The sequence below is a fragment of the Elephas maximus genome, chromosome 1 (genome assembly GCF_024166365.1).
Source record: "Elephas maximus indicus isolate mEleMax1 chromosome 1, mEleMax1 primary haplotype, whole genome shotgun sequence".
Lineage (NCBI taxonomy): Eukaryota > Metazoa > Chordata > Mammalia > Proboscidea > Elephantidae > Elephas > Elephas maximus.
In genome coordinates, this window is record NC_064819.1 from 52938184 (window position 1) to 52951628 (window position 13445).

General features: G+C 40.8%; 1 long non-coding RNA gene across 1 annotated transcript in view; it reads right to left on the bottom strand.

Moving 5' to 3' along the window:
• The window catches only part of LOC126075520 (uncharacterized), a 229221-nt gene that overhangs the window by 112133 nt on the left and 103643 nt on the right, over positions 1–13445 (bottom strand). The window contains exons 6-7 of the long non-coding RNA XR_007517219.1: positions 12377–12625; positions 7918–8052 (exon numbers count right to left, since the gene is read on the bottom strand). This is a non-coding gene — a long non-coding RNA (uncharacterized LOC126075520). The remainder of the gene's footprint in view (positions 1–7917; positions 8053–12376; positions 12626–13445) is intronic.

The following is a 13445-nucleotide window of genomic DNA, read 5'->3' on the forward strand; positions in this document are numbered from 1 at the left end:
GCCGTCCCGCCGGGAGTTAGGCGAGAAGCCGACGGGGCGCGAGTGGGGGGGGGGTCAACTATATTTCCCTAAAGTGACCCCAGGGCGGGGCCCACACGTTCGTGCGGGAGGACGCACACCCAGTCCGCGCGTGTGGCACGGCACACCAGAGGGAGAAATCCCCGGAAGTGTCTGGTCTCAAAACAGGGAAGGCAGCATCCCAGACGGGGAGCCATTCCGCTGGGATCTGGGCACGCGCGCGCGCGCGCGCGGGCGGGGCATGAGCGCGGGGTCCATTTTTATTACCCTGAATTGACCCGGGGGCGGGACCACCTGGTTGTGCGAGTGACGCCCTCCCAGTTTGCGCGAGAGGTGTGGCACACCGGAAGGAGAAGTCCCGGGGGGGAACTGATTGGTCCCGAAGCACAGAAAGTAGCGTCCCAGACAGGGTGCCGTCCTGCCGGGGCTTGGGCGCACGCACGAGCGAGGCGTGAGCGCGGAGTCCATTTTTATTGCCCTGAATTGACCCCGGGGGCGGGCCCACCTGGCCGTGCGGAGGAACTGATTGGTCCCGAAGCACAGAAAGTAGCGTCCCAGACGGGGTGCCGTCCTGCCGGGGCTTGGGCGCGCGCACGAACGGGGCGTGAGCGCGGAGTCCATTTTTATTGCCCTGAATTGACCCAGGGGGCGGGCCCACCTGGCCGTGCAGGTGACGCCAAACCAGTTCGCGCGAGAGGTGTGGCGCTCCGGAAGGAGAAGTCCCCGGGAGGAAGTGACTGGTTCCGGAACGGGAAAAGCAGCGTCTCAACCCGGAAGACATCCCGCTGGGATTTGGGCGCGCGCACGGGCGGGGCGTGAGCGCGGGGTCCATTTTTATTACCCTGAATTGACCCAGGGGGCGGGCCCACCTGGCCGTGCAGGTGACGCCAACCCAGTTCGCGCGAGAGGTGTGGTGCTCCGGAAGGAGAAGTCCCGGGGAGGAAGTGACTGGTTCCCGAACAGGGAAAGCAGCGTCTCAACCCGGAAGTCATCCCGCTGGGATTTGGGCGCACGCACAGGCGGGGCGTGACCGCGGGACCTAATTATAATCGCCTGAATAGACCCTGGGGGCGGGCCCACCCGTTCGTGCGGGAAACGCCCACCCAGTGCCCACGAGCGGTGCCGCGCACCGGAGGAAGTCCCCAGGAGGAAGTGACTGGTTTCCGAGCAAGGAAAGCAGTGTCCTAGCCAGGGACCCGTCCAGCCCGGATTTTGGCGAACGGGGGTGGAGCGTGAACGTGGTGTTCAGCTCTATATTCTGTGGTGCTACACTCCTAGCTCTCAGATCCCTCCCCCACCCTCCCCAGGCGACCCCATTAACATCCGAATACCCGGAGCCAGAGAGAGAATTCAGATAGGGATCTGACTGCATTTTTTTTTAGCTGACTACTTGCAAAATCTAGTTTCCCAGTGATGGCTCGGAGACAGCAGTCCATATCAAACCACATAAAGAAACAGACCATGACAGCTTCTCCAACCCCCCAAACAAAAGAATCAAAATCTTTCCCAAATGAAGATACAATCCTGGAATTATCAGATACAGAATATAAAAAACTAATTTACAGAATGCTTAATGATATCACAAATGAAATTAGGATAAATGCAGAAAAAGCCAAGGAACACACTGATAAAACTGTTGAAGAACTCAAAAAGATTATTCAAGAACAGAGTGGAAAAATTAACAAGTTGCAAGAATCCATAGAGAGACAGCATGTAGAAATCCAAAAGATTAACAATAAAATTACAGAATTTGACAACGCAATAGAAAGTCAGAGGAGCAGACTCGAGCAATTAGAATGTAGACTGGGACTTCTGGAGGACCAGGGAAACAACACCAACATAGCTGAAAAAAAATCAGATAAAAGAATTAAAAAAAATGAAGAAACCCTAAGAATCATGTGGGACTCTATCAAGAAGGATAACTTGCGAGTAATTGGAGTCCCAGAACAGGGAGGGGGGACAGAAAACACAGAGAAAATAGTTGAAGAACTCCTGACACAAAACTTCCCTGACATCATGAAAGAAGAAAGGATATCTATCCAAGATGCTCATCGAACCCCATTTAAGATTGATCCAAAAAGAAAAACACCAAGACATATCATCATCAAACTTGCCAAAACCAAAGACAAACAGAAAATTTTAAAAGCAGCCAGGGAGAAAAGAAAGGTTTCCTTCAAGGGAGAATCAATAAGAATAAGTTCAGACTACTCAGCAGAAACCATGCAGGCAAGAAGGGAATGGGACGACATATACAGAGCACTAAACGAGAAAAACTGCCAACCAAGGATCATATATCCAGCAAAACTCTCTCTGAAATATGAAGGAGAAATTAAGATATTTACAGATAAACACAAGTTTAGAGAATTTGCAAAAACTAAAACAAGACTGCAAGAAATGCTAAAGGAGATTGTTTGGCCGGATGACCAATAATATCAGGTACCAGCACAATACAAGGTCACAAAACAGAACGTCCTGATATCAACGCAACTCAAACAGGGAAAGCACAAAAACAAACAAATTAAGACTAATTCTAAAAAATAAATAAATAAACAAAATAATACACACAACAGGAAATCATGGAAATCAATAGATAAACGATCAAAATAATCAAAAAGAGGGACTAAATATAGGAGGCATTGAACTGCCAGATGGAGAGTGATACAAGGCGAAATAGAAGGATACAAGGTAGGTTTTTACTTAGAAAAATAGGGGTAAATAAAAAGGTAACCACAAAAAGGAATATCAATTCCATAACTCAAGAAAAAAGCCAAGAAAAACGTAACGACTCAATAAACACAAAGTTAAACATTATGAAAATGAGGATCTCACAAGCTACTAAGAAAAACGTCTCAGCACAAAAAAGCATGTGGAAAAATGAAATGGCCAACAACACACATGAAAAGGCATCAAAATGACAGCACTAAAAACTTACTTATCTATAATTACGCTGAATGTAAATGGACTAAATGCACCAATAAAGAGACAGAGAGTCACGGACTGGATAAAAAAACACGATCCAGCTATATGCTGCCTACAAGAGACACACCTTAGACTTAGAGACACAAACAAACTAAAACTCAAAGGATGGAAAAAAATATATCAAGCAAACAATAAGCAAAAAAGAAGAGGAGTAGCAATATTAATTTCTGACAAAATAGACTTTAGACTTAAATCCGCCACAAAGGATAAAGAAGGACACTATATAATGATAAAAGGGACAATTGATCAGGAAGACATAACCATATTAAATATTTACGCACCTAATGACAGGGCTGCAAGATACATAAATCAAATTTTAACAGAATTGAAAAGTGAGATAGACACCTCCACATATATAGTAGGAGACTTCAACACACCACTTTCGGAGAAGGACAGGACATCCAGTAAGAAGCTCAATAGAGACACGGAAGACCTACTTACAACAATCAACCAACTTGACCTCATTGACTTATACAGAACCCTCCACCCAACTGCTGCAAAATATACTTTTTTTTCTAGCGCACATGGAACATTCTCTAGAATAGACCACATATTAGGGCATAAAACAAATCTTTCCAGAGTCCAAAACATCGAAATATTACAAAGCATCTTCTCAGACCACAAGGCAATGAAGCTAGAAATCAATAACAGAAAAACTAGGGAAAAGAAATCAAATACTTGGAAAATGAACAATACCCTCCTGAAAAAAGACTGGGTTATAGAAGACATCAAGGAGGGAATAAGGAAATTCTTAGAAAGCAACGAGAATGAAAATACTTCCTATCAAAACCTCTGGGACACAGCAAAAGCAGTGCTCAGAGGCCAATTTATATCGATAAATGCACACATACAAAAAGAAGAAAGAGTCAAAATCAGAGAACTGTCCCGACAACTTGAGCAAATAGAAAGTGAGCAACAAAAGAACCCATCAGGCACCAGAAGAAAACAAATAATAAAAATTCGAGCTGAACTAAATGAATTAGAGAACAGAAAAACAATTGAAAGAATTAACAAAGCCAAAAGCTGGTTCTTTGAAAAAATTAACAAAATTGATAAACCATTGGCTAGACTGACTAAAGAAAAACAGGAAAGGAAACAAATAACCCGAATAAGAAACGAGAAGGACCACATCACAACAGAACCAAATGAAATCAAAAGAATCATATCAGATTACTACATAAAATTGTACTCTAACAAATTTGAAAACCTAGAAGAAATGGATAAATTCTTGGAACAATACTACTTCCTAAACTAACACATTCAGAAGTAGAACAACTAAATAGACCCATAACAAAAAAAGAGATTGAAACGGTAATCAAAAAACTCCCAACAAAAAAAAGTCCTGGCCCAGATGGCTTCACTGCAGAGTTCTACCAAACCTTCAGAGAAGACTTAACACCATTACTATTGAAGGTATTTCAAAGTATAGAAAAAGACGGAATACTACCCAACTCATTCTATGAAGCTACCATCTCCCTGATACCAAAACCAGGTAAAGACATTACAAAAAAAGAAAATTTTAGACCTATATCCCTCATGAACATAGATGCAAAAATCCTTAATAAAATTCTAGCCAATAGAATCCAACAACACATCAAAAAAATAATTCACCCTGATCAAGTGGGATTTATACCAGGTATGCAAGGCTGGTTTAATATCAGAAAAACCATTAATGTAATCCATCACATAAATAAAACAAAAGACAAAAACCACATGATCTTATCAATTGATGCAGAAAAGGCATTTGACAAAGTCCAACACCCATTTATGATAAAAACTCTCACCAAAATAGGAATTGAAGGAAAATTCCTCAACATTATTATAAAGGGCATATATGCAAAGCCAACGGCCAATATCACTCTAAATGGAGAGAACCTGAAAGCATTTCCCTTGAGAACGGGAACCAGACAAGGATGCCCTTTATCACCGCTCTTATTCAACATCGCACTTGAAGTCCTAGCCAGGGCAATTAGGCTAGACAAAGAAATAAAGGGTATCCAGATTGGTAAGGAGGAAGTAAAGCTATCACTATTTGCAGATGACATGATCGTATACATGGAAAACCCTAAGGAATCCTCCAGAAAACTACTGAAACTAATAGAAGAGTTTGGAAGAGTCTCAGGATATAAAATAAACATACAAAAATCACTTGGATTCCTCTACATCAACAAAAAGAACACCGAAGAGGAAATCACCAAATCAATACCATTCACAGTAGCCCCCAAGAAGATAAAATACTTAGGAATAAATCTTACCAAGGATGTAAAAGACCTATACAAAGAAAACTATAAAACTCTGCTACAAGAAATTCAAAAGGACACACTTAAATGGAAAAACATACCCTGCTCATGGATAGGAAGACTTAACATAGTAAAAATGTCTATTCTACCAAAAGCCATTTATACATACAACGCACTTCCAATCCAAATACCAATGTCATACTTTAAGGGAATAGAGAAACAAATCACTAATTTCATATGGAAAGGAAAGAACCCCCGGATAAGCAAAACATTACTGAAAAAGAAGAAGAAAGTGGGAGGCCTCACCCTACCTGATTTCAGAACCTATTACATAGCTACAGTAGTCAAAACAGCCTGGTACTGGTACAACAACAGGCACATAGACCAATGGAACAGAATTGAGAATCCAGATATAAATCCATCCATTTATGAGCAGCTGATATTTGACAAAGGACCAGTGTCAGTCAATTGGGGAAATAATAGTCTTTTTAACAAATGGTGCTGGCATACCTGGATATCCATTTGCAAAAGAATGAAACAGGACCCATACCTCACACCATGCACAAAAACTAACTCCAAGTGGATCAAAGACCTAAACATAAAGACTAAAACGATGAAGATCATGGAAGAAAAAATAGGATCAACCCTAGGAGCCCTAATACAGGGCATAAACAGAATACAAAACATTACCAAAAATGATGAAGAGAAACCCGATAACTGGGAGCTCCTAAAAATCAAACACCTATGCTCATCTAAAGACTTCACCAAAAGAGTAAAAAGACCACGTACAGACTGGGAAAGAATATTCAGCTATGACATCTCAGACCAGCACCTGATCTCTAAAATCTACATGATTCTGTCAAAACTCAACCACAAAAAGACAAACAACCCAATCAAGAAGTGGGCAAAGGATATGAACACACATTTCACTAAAGAAGATATTCAGGCAGCCAACAGATACATGAGAAAATGCTCTCGATCATTAGCCATTAGAGAAATGCAAATTAAAACTACGATGAGATTCCATCTCACACCAACTAGACTGGCATTAATCCAAAAAACACAAAATAATAAATGTTGGAGAGGCTGCGGAGAGATTGGAACGCTCATACACTGCTGGTGGGATTGTAAAATGGTACAACCACTTTGGAAATCCATCTGGCGTTATCTTAAACAGTTAGAAATAGAATTACCATACAACCCAGAAATCCCACTCCTCGGAATATACCCTAAAGGTACAAGAGCCTTCACACAAACAGATATATGCACACCCATGTTTATTGCAGCTCTGTTTACAATAGCAAAAAGCTGGAAGCAACCAAGATGTCCGTCAACGGATGAATGGGTAAATAAATTGTGGTATGTTCACACAATGGAATACTACGCATCGATAAAGAACAGTGACGAATCTCTGAAACATTTCATAACATGGAGGAATCTGGAAGGCATTATGCTGAGTGAAATGAGTCAGTTGCAAAAGGACAAATATTGTATAAGACCACTATTATAAGATCTTGAGAAATAGAAAAAACAGAGAGGAACACATACTTATGTGGTTACAAAGGGGCGAGGGAGGGAGGGAGGGAGGGAGAGAGGGAGAGGGCTTTTTATTGATCAATCTGTAGATAAGAACTGCTTTGGGTAAAGGGAAAGACAACACTCAATACAAGGAAGGTCAGCCTAATTGGACTGGATTAATAGCAAAGAGGTTTCCGGGATAAAATGAAAGCTTCAAAGGTCAGCGGAGCAGGGGCTGGGGTCTGGGGAACTTGGTTTGAGGGGACTTCTAAGTCAATGGGCAAAATAATTCTATTATGAAAACACTCTGCATCCCACTTTGAATTGTGGCGCCTGGGGTCCTAAATGCCAACAAGCGGCCATCTAAGATACATCAGTTGGTCTCAACCCACCTGTAGCAAAGGCAAAGGAAGAACACCAAGGTCACACGACAACTAAGAACCCAAGAGACAGAAAGGGCCACATGAACCAGAGACCTACATTATCCTGAGACCAGAAGAACTAGTTGGTGCCCAGCCACAATCGATGTCTGCCCTGTCAGGGAGCACAACAGACAACTCCTGAGGGAGCAGGAGACCAATGGGATACAGTCCCCAAATTCTCATCAAAAGACCATACCTAATGGTATGACTGCGACTAGAGGAATCCCAGAGACAATGCTCCCCAGAACTTCTGATGGCACAGGACAGGAACCATCCCCGAAGACAAATCATCAGGCATGAAAAGGACTGGTCAGTGGGGGGGAGAAAGATGCTGATGAAGAGTGAGCTAATTAACTCAGATGGACACTGGAGAGTGTGTTGGCAACTCTTGACTGGAGGGGGGATGGGAAGATAGAGAGAGAGGGAAGATGGCAAAATTGGCACAAAACGAGAGACTGTAAGGGCTGACTCAATAGGGGGAGAGTAAGTGGGAGAAGGGAGTAAGATGTATGTAAACCTACATGTGACAGACTGATTGGAATGGTAAATGTTCACTTGAAGCTTAATAAAAATTAAAAAAAAAAAAAAAAAAAAAGCCCTATGGAGCACAGTTCTACTCCGATGCATGTGGGGTCTGCACAAGTAGGAGTCAACTCGGTGACAACTGGTTACCAGGTTTTGCATGAAATAACACAACTTAAAATATTAGTAATAGACAGGTGAAAAACAAGTCAACTAACCCTGGGAAAAGTGTACGAAGGATCCACTGTGGCCATCCATTGACGCACAAGTATTTTTCTCTGCTTCTCTCTCTTCTAGGCCAGCTATATTTTCCACGTCTGATTCTGCTTTCTCGGCTTCAGCCATGAAACAAACTGGAAATTCAGAGGAAAGCTGAATGTGTCTTTCATGCTTTTTTTGATCATCCAAATATAAAGGAAGTTTAATCACCTGGTAAGAGAGAACTCTGCTATCTAAACTTCTGAAAATATTACACAGTTAATTTTTCTCTACACCAACAATACAATTTGCAAAATCCAAAAGGTCAATTAAGAATTCAGCTTCCCAAGTCTCATATTTGTTTTTGTTTGGCTGTCCTACAAAGAATGCAGCTTTTTTGTATTAAAAGATTTGTATACTTGCTTCAGATGTTGCCATTTGTTCTATATATACTTACTCATTTTTTTTTGTTTTAATTTATAATTTTCTTCTTCCAAAGAACACTGTCTAAAATTTATATTGGAATGAAATTAACAAAGATTCAGTGTTTACTATATGCGAGTATTTACTATATTTTAAGTTAAAAAAAAATGACTAAATTGTAGAACCCAACATGGGGGTTAAGATTTCAGGCTGCTAACCAAAAGGTCGGCAGTTTAAATCCACCAGCCGCTCCTTGGAAACCCTACAGGGCAGTTCTGCTCTGTCCTGTAGGGTCGCTATGAGTCGGAATCTACTGGATGGCAACAGGAAATAGAGGCGAATATATGAGGGTTCGCTAAACAATTCTCTCAATTTTTCTCTGGTTAAAAGTACTGATAAAGCACTTGGGAGAAATAATCGACCCAGGGAGTGAAATATTCAGAAAAGTGAGGAATTGACAGGAAAATTTTCCTGGGAAAAAGTAAAGCTATAGGTCACCTTACTTGCACTATTTATCCTCTTGTATCCTTTTTTTTTTTTTAATCCTTATACACGGAAACCCTGGTGGCATAGTGGTTAAAAGCTATGGCTGCTAACTAAGAGGTTGGCAGTTCAGATCCACCGGGCGCTCCCTGGAAACTCTACGGGGGAGTTCTACTCTGTCCTATATGGTCGCTCTGAGTCGGAATCAACTCCACAGCAACAGGTTTGGGGGGCGTTTGGGTTTGTTCTTTTTTTAAATCCTTACACTCATGCTATGAGTGTGGGGGGTTTTGCTGAATCAGAGCTGTTCTCAAGCCTCCTCCATAATGCTCAGGTCTATTAGCCTGAGTTCTGTCAGTAATAGCATCATAGTATAACACATGAGGTCATGGCAGATGCACACATCCTGGCTCTGCCAGCCCCCCTTTGACCTATGACAGTCTCCAACCCATTACCAGACATGGGGCAGAAATTGCCAGGGCTTGCCTCGATTTACTTATTTCCCTTACTCTCTTCCCAGGCTGCATTGCAAAAAACGCTTTCTGTTCCATCATTGCTCTGTCTTCTCACTTCAAGTTCTCTCTTTTCTTTTTTTTCTGAGTATCTCCAAAAGAAGTACTCAAAATTTAAATTTACTTGTTGAGAAATTTTTGCATTTGAGAAAACTCACATTGCGATAAATAAGTCCCCATTTCTTAGAATTTTATATAACAGAATAGAGTTTCAAGATACGAGGCTTTTTTTCTTTTTTCATCCTTATGAAAAAAGTCACCCATCTGGCATAATGGCACTATTCTCAGCAATGAGACTCACTCACCCCCTTTGACATATACAGAGGGAGAAAATTCCTGTTGTTGTCTATCCAATAAGAATGCTCACAGACATTTACATCCATCCATAATGCAGAATGATCAGGTGGGCACTGCAGATAAAACCAAAACCAAACCTGTTGCTGTGGAGTTGATTCCAACTCATAGCAACCCTAGAGGACAGAGGAGAACTGCCCCCGAAGGTTTCCAAAGCTGTAATCTTTACAGAAACAAACTGCCACGTCTTCCTTCCACGGAGCGGCTGGAGAGTTTGAGCCACCAACCTTTCGGTTAGCAGCTGAGCACTTACCCCCTGAATCAATCTGATAATACTACTACTTTTTCCACACAGTTTTGTTTGTTTGTTTATAGGAAATGAGAGAAAAATTTTAGTAATATGATCAAATACAAGTAGGTTTTGGTGAAATCACATGATTCTAACACTATTTATCAAATAGCCACTTGTCTTGATTTTGTAAATTTTAAGCATCACTTCTTGTTTTTATCTCAAACATAAACTCTCTTTATGATTAATACCAAACCAAAAAAAAAAAAAAAAAAAAACCCGACTCATAGCAACCCTATAGGACAGAATAGAACTTCCCCATAGGGTTTCTATGCCCCAGGAGCAGCTGGTGAATTCAAACTGCCGACCTTTTGGTTAACAGCCAAACTCTTATCCACTGTGCCACCAGGGCTCCATGATTAATACCAGTACTATGTACATAGTCTTTTATGAATTAGAGTTGGTACTTATTTTCCATGTCATAAGAACACTGACTTTTAGTTAGTGAAAAATTATAGATAACTTAAAAAAAATTGCTATTGAGTCAATTCTGACTCACAGTGACCTCATGTATTATAGAGTAGAAATGTGCTCCATAGGGTTTTCTTGGCTGTAGTCTTTATGGAAGCAAATTGCCAGGCCTTTCTTCCACAGCACTATTTGGTGGGATGAAACTGCCAATCTTTAGGTTAGCAGATAAGTGCAAACTCTTTGTGCCACCAGAGACCTTACACATGTATAAAAGTGTAGTTTCCCTCTCACTACAGATCTCTTGGTATAGTATTAAAGTTACCAATTTGTTAACTTTGTTATAGGTTTTCAATACTTTTCTCCAAATTTGGATGGTTTTTCTGTAGTGCCTTTGAATTCATTTATAATGGTCTTCCTTTTCAAGCTTATTTGTATCAGTGTTTCTAATCCTTGGAAGCATTTAAAAAATTCTGATGCTTACGCCAAAACAATTGAATCGAAATCTCCGGGAATAGGGCCCAAGCAGTAGTATTTCTAAAGCTCCCCATGGGATTCTAATGGACAGTTAGATTTAGCTTAGGACAGCACTGTTTCCAGAATGAATACAAAGGCACATATTCACTTGAGAGTTGTTTCTTAATTGCACACCTAGACTGTTCCAACGGGGTATTTCAGCAAAACATTATCATGGAATTAGCTAAAAGAAAAATGCCAGCTAACTTTACTCAAAATAACTAGGACACAGGAAGACTTTCACATAAGAAGGATATCTAGCTTTTGAATTTTAGGCCAAAGCTACATAAGTTTCTTGGAAATCTCCATATTTAATAGCTCCATCAGGTAGGTAGGTAGATAGGTAGATGATAGAAAGAAAGATAGGCAGGTAGAGGGGTAGAGAGATTTGGAAAAAAAATTAAACTCATAGATAAGGAACAAAATACCATAACATTTTAAATTATAGGCAGCCTCGAAAAATATGATCAGGAAGAAAAAAGCTGGAAATAAAAAACAAACAAAAAAACCCAAAACCTGTTGCCCTCGAGTCGACTCCAACTCATGGCAACCCCATAGGACAGAGTAGAACTGCCCCACAGGGTTTCCAAGGAGTGCCTGGTGGATCTGAACTGCCAACCTCTTAACTACTATTCCACCAGGGTTTCCAAATTGGACCTACAGAACACAAATAGGCTAAAAATGTATTGGAATGCTTTATACTTAATGTAGGCCTTCATTTTCTCTTTGGATACCTGCTGTTTAATTTTGGAGCCTAGAGTGGATTTATGCAATGGCATGTCTGCTACAGGACTAGGCTAGACAATGGACAGAAGGCCAATCAGATACAAGTAAAGGGTGTGTGCCCAAGTGGCCATTTTATTTTTGTATGACATTTAAGGTAAAAAGAGACATTTTGAGGTAAACAAGATAGCATGCTTCAAAGCAGCCTAGCAAAGGGAGACAGGTTTGTTGTGAAGGCCGCCTGCATCCCATGGCAATGTGGGTCATTAGCTGGCTTTTGTATGAACACATGTCTGTCTCTTCAACAGGTAGCAAGGAATGGAAGTAGAGACTACATCTTATCTCTTTGGTATCCCTACAGCAGACAATACCCAAGACACAACAGACAGTAAGTATTTTTGGCAAGGAAACGTACCTTAGCCCTGTGCCCAAGGTGATGAGACTAAGGAGACAGGCTCCCCAGCAGCAACAGAAGTAAAATCTGGGGACTTGGCGGGCACACCTGGCTCATTTTTAAAATACAGGGCTGGATTGAATTATCTGTAAAATGTCTGCTAATTCTAGAATTTTATTTCTTATTTCTAGCCAAGATTTTAAGCTGCATTATCAGAAACCAACATTAAGATATAATCATTTTTACAATTTTATTTATTTTTTTTTTATGACACTTATTGACATTTTCAATAACAGTAAAGAAGGCTAAAGGCTAGAAAGAAACAGCTTTGAAAAGTTTTCAGTTCTCTTTTCGACTTACAAAATTGTATCGCATACCTGAAAATAGAAATTGCACAGCCAGTGGTGCAAGTCCAGGCAAATCAAATCTTCAGTTGTCCTGAAGTTGCAAAGTTTCTGGTCATACTGTCCTCGGAGAAGGGGACACTTGAATTTTCGTTCTGCTACATCAAAGTTGTTATCCCACAAAGGGAAGTCTGCCCAGCCCACAACTTGGTCAAAACAAGCACAGGTCCCACGAAGGAAAAAGAGTTCAAACAGGAAAGCTGTGCCAGGTTTCACATCTTTCTTAGGAGGAAGTTTTTAGAAAAGATATTAACAAGGGAAAATTGACAGGCTTGTATTTCAAGATACATACCATGTTCAGTGATGATTACAGACAGCTTAGAATTAAGTAAAGACTTGACCTCTACTCCTAATATTTGCCCTTAAAAACTCCCCATTGAATGTATTTATATAAATAATCCTTCTAGCCCAAGTAATTGAGCAACCATGCTGTTGTCGTTAGTTGTCATGTGGTTGGCTCCAACTCATGACGAACCCATGTACAACAGAACAAAGCGTTGCCTGGTCCTGTGCCACTTTCACAATTGTAAGCAAGTTTGAGTCTAGTCAGACAATATTCTGTTCTGATCCTTAAGGCTTTCACAGGCTAATGTTCAGGATCAGATTGCTAGGCTTTTCTTTGTAGTCTGTCTTAGTCTGGAAGCTCGGCTGAAACTTGTCCACATGGGTGACCCTGCCAGTATTGAAATACCAGTGGCATAGCTTCCAGTACCATAGCCATACATAAGTCACCACAGTATAGTACTGACAGATGGGTGATGGTGAGCAACTATACCATCAGGAAGACATAACCCAACAAAAATACAAAACTGACCCTGGCAATACAAGATTCTGCACTTCATTTTATGAGTTTTAGGAATCAAGCTTGTAAAATGTTAACTAGTGTGGTTTTCCATACTTTCAATCCTTTTTGCTTGAGCTGGAACCTCTATTGTATAGCTATTTTTTTCTTTTGTCATAGTCATTGTTTTATATGTCTTTCATTCACCATTGCATTATTCATGTACCCAGCACAGGTGCTGTGCACAAAATACATGCTTTC